Source organism: Anopheles ziemanni, chromosome 2, assembly GCF_943734765.1.
Source record: "Anopheles ziemanni chromosome 2, idAnoZiCoDA_A2_x.2, whole genome shotgun sequence".
NCBI classification, from domain to species: domain Eukaryota; kingdom Metazoa; phylum Arthropoda; class Insecta; order Diptera; family Culicidae; genus Anopheles; species Anopheles ziemanni.
In genome coordinates, this window is record NC_080705.1 from 90,264,910 (window position 1) to 90,274,448 (window position 9,539).

Genomic DNA, 9,539 nt, shown 5'->3' on the forward strand with positions numbered 1-9,539 from the left:
GTTCTTGGCACTTGAACGTCGCGCCCCGATCTCCACCGGGAGCACCATCTTCGACATCATAATTCCTTCCCATCGCGCAAGGGGTTCCGCCATTGGCGATGTGACTCGCGAAAGGGCAAACAAATGTTGACTCTTGGGAAAGACGGGCCCCAGCGTCTGGCAATAATGTGGTGCAACGAGGAAAACGTTCAGCCGGAAAGCCGGAGCCAAATCGGCCCTCGTGCTACCCTCGACAGCCACGTTCGTGGTCTAATGGGATAATAAACTTGTTGAGGCAACGCTCGTGCAACCATTTATATGCACTTACACACTGCGGAAAATGGTGTTGAATGGTTCTTCTGAGTATGTTTTGTTAAAGTTCTGTTTTGCTCGTAAATGCATGTGCTGCATTCATTAGACGAAGAAGATGCAGGTCATTTTAGATTATCTGTTTTCAATTTTCAATTCGCTTTGATTAATTGAATTTAGGTGGAATATTTATTACAAATTTAAACATGTTTCATTTATTGTTTCCCAGTTTGTTGAATTCGGAGATTTGATAAACAACTTTTTAATAAATTTGAGAGTTTTAATTAATATTTAGATTAGGTATCCGTGTCTCAAAACATGATTTATTTTAAAAAGTTAGGGTTAAACGCTTTAAAACAAATTTGACTAAAAACCCACCGCTTCTGTTTTTATCGTTCAACGGAATCAAGAAAAGTCCAAAAGAAAGTATAATTACAGAAAAGATAACTCACAATGGAACAAAATCAATCACCAATGAGCTCCCGGATAGCATTAAACACTCGCCTGCCACAAACAAGCGGACCCAAATTGCCATGTTTCAATTTCGTTGCCAGCATCGCAATCGCTTAAAGAGATTGTTTCAAAACTACTGCAGTAAGTAAGTAAGAATTGGAGAAAAAATAGAAACTCGCCTCTCGCGGTGGTTTCACTCGCGGATGAAGAAACAAAACGTGCCGAGGAAACACTGCAAGCAACAATCCTCTCCGTTCGGCAATTGGCTGCAAGAAAATACTTATTATCAGTGTTGCGGTGTTGCGGGTGTATGTTGCTGTCAGCGACGCCGAAGTTGGTGAACGAAAATTGATTATTTCCAGCATCCACCCGGCATCGTCCGGTCTTGGGCAATCGAACCGGGGAGAAACAAAACTAGCTATCAGCGAACCGAAATGATATTGAAAAGAAAAATCGTTCACCCAACGCTGCGTCGAGGGAGAGAGAAAAGAAGAGAGCAACAGAACAGAGGTGGTATGGTGGCGTTTTTCCTTTTTCGCCGAATGGAAGGAAAGCAAAAACATCGATAAGTAATAGGAAAAGTCGTTTTCCACAACGAAGGCAAAACAAATAATGATCCTGTCGGCGGACTCGGTGGAGATGGGATTGGTAGCGTGAGCGGGAAGGGAAATTCAAGCACCACTCCGAGCGATCGAACGGTAATCTGTGCTACATTGGTTGAATTAAAACAAACATTTGCTTCCCCAACCCCCGTCCTCCAGCTCGACGTTTGCCGTCCCTTCCGATTCGACCCGTAGCAGCGATGCATTAACTGCAACCCGGGCGATGCAACGGCATACAGCGAACGCAAGAAGAAGAGTTCGTCTTTCCACGAACCCTTCGCTACGCGGAGTCTGTGCTCGATCCGTTTCGCGAAGCGTGGAGAAAATTTGCTTCCAAGAAATCCAAGGAGGCAAAAACGCAACACCGCTCGCCCATTTCGTGCAGATGCAGAAAACAAGGCGCGAGAGTTGCCTGTGGGCCCGGTGTCGATAGAAAGGTACGGTTCCGGCCGGGCCAGGGAACGACTTTCTTTTCATTTATTTATGGCCAACATTGGCCCGTTAATCTGGGCACGGTCATGCCGTCGTCAGGACAGAACGGTCCGGGAGAGAAATGGCACTATCGAGCCCCGAACGGAAGCCAGGTTGAAACGAGATCTGGGGATGGACAATATTTGCAGTTGCAGTGGGAAGCGATTAATTTAGGTTCGCTGTTGCAGCCTGTGTGTGTGTGCGCGCTGGGGGAGCATTGGACTTTTTCCGTTGGCAAGACACAAGAGGTCGGTGTAAAGGTGCTGACGATCCATGTAACCAAAGTGCAGACTACACAGTTCCAGTAGCAGACTGCACAGTTGACACTAAACGAACAAGAGAAGTTGAATGTGTCCTCTTAACAATTTTTATTTAACAACTTCTCAGTTTTCATGTAATAACATATCAAAAAGAGTGTGTACGATTTATTTTTAAATTGAAAAATATTCTTTGAATTATGTTTGGGGGACAACAAAACCCTACCAGTGCGTTTAGTGTAAACTAGTGTTGTGCTTAATGGATCTTTTGGCGAGATTCATTCATATGAATCTTTCACCTAAGATTCATTCCGATGGATTCATGAATCTTTGCGGATTCGAAAATCTTGAAAGCTTAATGAATCTTTCGAAACATTAATGAATCTTCATGAATCTTTCATGGATCTGTAATGAATCTCCCCGATTCTTTTATAGACGTGGACAATGCGACCAAAAAAAAAAAGAAGGGGGCCCTCAACCCATTTTTGGCTGGTGACTTTTCATCTGTTGGTGTGTCTTGTCTCGACGAAAGATTCGTGAATCTCTTATAAGGCTGAGATTAATTCAGACTCATGAATCTGAATCTGATTTACACAACTCTAGTGTAAACCTTTCTATCGATCTCAGCGATACAGAGCTTGTTCCCTGTTTTGATCGTTTTTTTCGCAAACGCACCTTCGAATGTAGGCGGATGGGGTGCGCTGGCCATCGGTTTCTCCGGGAAAATGGGACTCGATTCAAGCGCACTTCACTCGAGGGACGGGTTCAAACCAGTGGAAGAAAAAAAAGCAGTTGAGAGAAAACTCGACACGGCCAAAGGATACCGCGGGCGCATTCGGTTGTAAAAGTTGCACCAGAATCCGGTTTTTCTCGACTCGACTGGAAAACGAGTTCCTAGTAGAGCGGCTATCACCGAGCCCCTTGTGGCCCCATGGACTGTGATTTTCCATCGAGTGTGTCGGTGTAGGCGGGGGCGAAGGGAAAGAGCAAGAGGGAAAAAACATTGGCCGGGTTTTGTATCGTAGGCCGCTTGTTGTGGCGTTGCATAGGGGACGGATTCTACCGTGAGGTCCCTTCGTCCGTCTGCCTAGTTCGCTTTCGCTCGTGATGGGAAATTAAGGACCCCGGATCGATATGAAGCTAATGATTATTTCATGAGCCCAAGATTTCTGCTGCTAACCAGCTCACGGCCAAAAGGGCCATTGTGGGGTCTTCCACAGGGTTGATTTGGGGTGAGGGAGCCTGTTGTTGGGAGACTCCAATCCTCGAGATGATCGTTCTCAGCACTTGGGTAACGATTTATTAATGGGCGCCCGGACATGCGGCTGGTGCTTGGTGTATGGTTGGAGAACGGCGTGGGTTGATATTTAGCAGCGAGGCGCACAAGCAAAAAAGAGAGTAAATAAATAAATGCAATCTCCTTCGTTGCCAGTGTTTCCGACGGTGCTCGGTGTTGGCAGGGGCTGCTCTCGTGGAAAGCAGCATTTTCTATCGCACTTCCTGTGATCCTTCTCTCCGTGTCCGTATTCCTTAGTTGCACTTTAATCTTCTAATCTAATTGGAAACGTTGCTCACGTCAAGTCCATTCATTTTGTGAAAGTGAACACGAACAACTGCAGCACAGCGAGCCTTTCCTGGTTGAATGCAATGTCCCAAAAGCGTTATGCCAACACCCGAATCAACATCTCGGCATGCTGTGAGATTGGTGGAGGCAACGGAATGTAGGAAAACAAATAAAACCCAAGGTGAAATGTTTGTTTTATGGTCTCCGACAAGTCGAATAATGCAGCGATTGCAATCGCACTGATTGGCAGTGTGATTTCAGTCCTTAAAACATAAAGGTGAAAAAGCACCATAAATCATTTAATTGAAACACTTTTGAGGTGATTGAGTAAGGCAAAAATATTATCTTTCTTTGGTTTTTCGATTTTGTTCGAATATAAAATTGATTTTTATAGCTTAATATTAATTCTTTAGTGGCGTTGTGTCGAACCCTTCAACGCAAATCATTTTGAAAATACTAATTTTTACTTTTGCTTTCTTTATTTCCCAGGTAGGACAACATGTAGAAACACGCTTTGGGGCACATTTTCTTGAATCCTGGTTTTGTTGAGTAAGTACACCTTCTTCTGGAATCGACAACCGGGTAATTCGTTTTTCTCTGCATCACTGAACAGTTTTTGGAGTGCTTCAGGTTACTATCGACTAGTGTATCTCCCCACAGTTTCCCTTATTTGCCCCGCGTTTCCCAGTACTATGCCAAACAAACCTTCGAATTTTCGCTTCAATCTTGCAAGAGTCCTTGAGAACCCGTAAACTCCGTAATCGTGAGCTACATCCGAGGTGCATTACAGCACATTCGTACCCTCCGAAGGCCGCTCGTCTGCTTTGAGGTGCATTATTAATTAGCATGCACGGAACTCTGCTATGATATCCTTGGTAAATGCTTCCACTTCACATAAGTTTGGGGGAAAACACTCACCATTGTTCGGGTGAGCGTATGCGTGTGTTTGTACGTGCCATTGTGCGCAAGAACAATGCGATTCCACCAGGGAAGATGTGGGCATACGAGGCGTGCATGCAGGATGTAGTAAATAAACGAAAAGCTAAGAGAATAATCCTTCAATTATCCGATGAACGGGGGCAGGATATGAGCTGCTGGCGTATGTTTGTGTGCAAGGGAAGTTGGTGTGCTAATCGTCGTCGGCTGGTGGCAGGTTATGTCGTCGTGGTGGAACCGTGGAGCACTCGTTGGATGTACGAAGCGTTTGTGCGAGCGCGCTTCATCCTCGCAGCAAATGACTTCCTCTGTGGAGACATAACACTACAACAATTAGCACTGTGCCGGCTGGGAAACAAATAGGAAGCATTTCTCCCCTCGCACGCTTCCATATCCGCCCCATCCGCTTCGATGCACCACGATCCAGTGACGTTCGAAGACAATCGTTCGGCTTCGCGTTTGCTTTTCGCTTGTGGCAACACAAGAACGGGGACGATGGAGCTTCTCGGACGATGGAGCGGTTGATGGGGCGAGGAACTTGACGATACACACAGAGACAGACTTACACATCTTGTTGTTCTGTGGCATGTTTCTTGAATGTCAGTTGACAAATGACAATTTCAAAATGAAGCCACCAGGCGGGTGGGAGGAGGATGGGTAGAGTTTATCCTCGTGTTGTACATGGTGTACTCCGAAAGGATATGACAACGATGAGGTTGCCATTTACTCCACTCCACTCCACTACCCGCGCCAGTCCCAACGCTCCACCAGGTTTTACCACCCCAAAAGTAAGTGAAGCCTTTCGAGGCAAAGTGATTAATTGGTCTTACGTTGGAAAATGTTTGCACATTGCGGGGGTGTGAAACGGGTAGGAAAAACGCCCGAGAACGCTTCATCCAGACGGGATGTCTATTGTGTTACAATGTGGTGTGAGTAAACAAACGGGCGCGGTTTCCATCCATTTCTTTCACGTTCCATTGCACTTCGGTGCCCGATTTTTCTATTTGCGTGCGGGAAGCAAGCGCGTCGTTGTTGTTGTTGATTTTTCTAATGCTCGCTTTTCTTTCGCTGTTGGGTGAGAAAGGGCGTGAAAGATGCTCGATGGCGGCGGTTCAAACGCCTCAGCATCTGATCATGGCCGATCGACCACAGGGCACTCTTCGTTACTGAGGCGGAAGTTGTTGCTCCCTCGCCGGTTGATGCGTGCTGGTGCAAGAAAGGGTGCGGAAAATTGTCTTCGGGTCGTTGACTTTGCGGCACTGGCGCGACAATTGCCGGACGCCGATTCTAACGGTCTCAGAATGTGTAGTGTTAGATGCATCAGCTGCATTCCTGCTGCACGCGATGCTGTCGACGATGACGAACGAGCTGGAATGACGTCGCGCATGAGGGGGGCAAATGTTTACACTGGGAATTATGATTTTCCCTCTGTTTGTGGCGCGCACACAAAGGTGGAATAATTTAACAGCATCGCGGCGCGGTAATTGGTTTTCCACCCGGCCGGGAGAGTCCGGGTCGCAGAGTGAAGAAATTCCTACAGGAAAGCCCCGTTTAAGTAGGAGAGGCGGGCTGGGTGACAATGGGGGGAAATTCGGTGCGTAATGCATCACCTGTGTAATGTTGGAGCTTGTACATCTCCTGTGACAGAATTCATTAGTGTTCTGTTAATTAATAACGTTTTGAAAATAATTAAAACTGTTTGCATTTTTAACACACTGGAAAACAATTCAACCGCTATATGACAAAATGTCATCAGCACACACTTAGATACATAACATAACATGTTAAACACCGTTGGATAGTTTAGTTTTAAAACGGAATCAATAAGAACAATCATCGTTAGTTTTAACGATAGTATTGACCCAAATAGTAGATACAAATTTTCCATCAAAGTCAAACTGAAAACATAAACAAATATGTAAACAAGCGTACAAATGACTTTTAGAAACGCTTCGATTTTCAATTCAAGGGTACCTTATAGCTTTTGGAATATCAGCAATGGAGCCCAAACACCCCTGTACTAGCACCGATCTCGACATCGACTCACCAGGACCACCAACTACATCCGGATCTTTGCGATCTAGAACCGGTTCGAGAGAGGTTTCGCCTTCTTCTTTAGGTTCTTCCACAGAGAGAGAGAGAGGGTTTCTGTGAGGCGAAACGAAGTGATCGTAGGAACTGCATTGACCCTGCGAGTGCGAAAATCAATTTGAGGTTGTCGTCAACCTCGGCTGTCGTCGGCCCTGACTTGCCTGGGGGGAGTTGGATTGTACGCCTTTTTCTTTTAGAACAACCCAGACGGCAGAATTTATTCATGATCAGTCAAGGTTCTTACGTTCACCCGCGATCGTTCTGAAATCACTCCAGCACGCCAAGACCGAAAGCAGGGAGTTTGTTGTTGTGCAGTAAGGACACGGTGTGCGTTTGTTTTTTTCACTTGCATCGCTCCTAGAGCGTCGTAAAATTAAGGTGGAATGGAGCTGCATATGCCATTTAAAGTTTCGTTTTTGTTTCAAGTATTCGTGCGATGGAGGGAGAAAGAAGGTGTTTTAAACAGGTCTGCGAAACAATCTCTCGGGGGCGCAAAGTGAAGATTGTATCTTGGCATTTGATTTCGTGGCATTTTTTGAGACGTTGCGATCTCGACGACGGATCGATGGTGCATCCGTGACGGTGTGTGCGTTGGGTGTTCTCGATTTGCATACAGCGTGCCGCTTGGTGTTGGGCTGATTTATAAGGAGTTGGCGATCGGGTACGGGTGGTTTCGTTTTCCGTAGTTGTTTTTATCGCGGCACTTAGCGTGCGGTGTGTCTTGATCTGGCTCCAATCTTGAACCCGCACCGCCGCGCGTCCCGGTTCTCCTTCCTTGCGTCCCATCTGGCTGAAGGCGGCGTGGAAGATAATATATGTAACACGTTCACTTTTCCTTTCGCCGAGAAGTCGCACATCGTTTCGCTTCGTGGGCGCTTCGAAGGCCCTCCACGGATCGCGTTTTGCATACAATTGGCGTGCGCCGACGAATGACGGAGCCAGGCCTCATCGGGATCCCGCACCTGCCTTCCTGCCAAGTTGTTGCGTTTTAAAAGCACCTGGCACCCGAATGGATCGGTTGGATACCATAAGGGTATCCGGACGATGCTTCCTGACGGGAGGGTTCGAAAGGGGGAATTGAATAAAATAATTATGCTCACCTTGCTTTTCGTCCCGCTTTATGCTCCAGTAACGTACGCCTTGGACGACTTCCTTCATTCAAAAGGCCTCCGCTTGGAGGAGGCTGCGCGTTATTTTTTGCGCGGCTGAATGTGAAAAACCTCCCCCTCTTCATCCCTATTTTCGAAGTGATCGTGACGTTGATGATGGGGGTTGATGCGGGTGAGATAGTTTTGAATCGTTAGTATAAGAGTTACTTATTGCGTGACAGCAAGTTAAAGGAAACTGAGCTCTATTGAGAGTTATGTGAATTTTGTTTTGGGTTTAACTTATTTGGTCTATGCTTGTTCCGCCTTTCGCTAGTTAGAGGATGGGTTTCCAATCTTTACTGGACAGCCTGTTGAAGATCTTCAAATGCTGGTCGAACAGTTTATTGTTTTCTTTTCCTCATTTATTTAAGGCACGTGACGTGAAAGACGAGTCACGATTGCATAAGCTACTTGCTGATCATATTTTGGTAAATTCATATTTAAAAAGGAATAATTTAATTGGTACAGCTAGTTCCAAATAGTCGGTGTTGGAATGTGTTTTTAAATGAAAACAATTATAGCAAAAGATTTGTGAATCTGATGATTTAAACAATCTCTGGGAACTCCTCCGTAGGAATTCCAATCAGGAGGTTCCCCTTGGACATAAAACGTCTTCAGTTCACGATACCTCGTTACAGAGGTTATCGCGCCATCGTGGATGAAATGTTTTGCGAAATGTTTGGATGTACTTCTAAACAAAAGCTCTCCATAATAAAAATGTACCGTTGATTGGACGCCCCACAACGGAATGGGGAAAATGAGCGGCCATCGTACACATCCACCGTTGCGCTGAGGGTTCTTGAGTTATTTTCGGTTCCTTCGGTCTTTCAGGCTCTTGCGTCTTCCGGCCGTACGCCGCGGGCTACAAAATCATACAGTTTTAATCGGGCTAGAGTGTGGTTGGGTTGGAAAAGTTCTACCGGAATCGCTCGATCGCAGCATGGCGCGAACCGCAAACAAACAGCCCGAGCCTAACGGGTCTGCCACCGCTGGGAGCTGATACAAAAGAATACAAAACAGGTGTCTTCCCCGATGGGGATGGAGCCGCTTCTTTGTTGTTACTAGTTTTTTTTGTGTGTTTTCCATCGCGCTGTTCTCAAACTCGGCTCGGGCGGGAGGAGATAAGGGAGCTAGAGCAAGGAAAAAAACGCACACAAACACACTCCATTCACTAGAAGAGGGCAACTGCGGTGCTAAAGCATACTTAATCACCGAGTCGCACAGCCGTTGGGCTATTTTCTTGCAACCGCGCGACTTATCCGGAAAGCCATCATCCCTTCCCGAGGGTGATCTCTCGGCCCTGGTCGCAGAACACCGGTAGCGTCATTACGAATCGCAAGCAGACGCGAGCAGACGGGCGTGGACCGGCGAGCACAGGGAGTGATCAACGCGATGCTTCACCAGGTCCAACACCCGACCGACTCGCAAGACCCGACTTCAGCAGGCGAACGATTGGCGACGGGAAGTGTACCGATGATTAACATAACTGTTTTACACCACAGCAGATTATGGTAATCATTAGAACTAGTTTTTCTTTTTACGATCGTGTGCGCACACACAACCTAATGCGGTACCATAATTCTCTCCGGCGAGATCGAGAAGGGAGTATCGGCTCGGTGAAGGGACCGGGATTGGGTCACAAAAACCCTTCGAAAAAAAAGGGGGCCACACAATTTAAATTACAAAAGAGAAATTGAGCCGTTAAAGAATCCATTTTGCCCCATCTCGG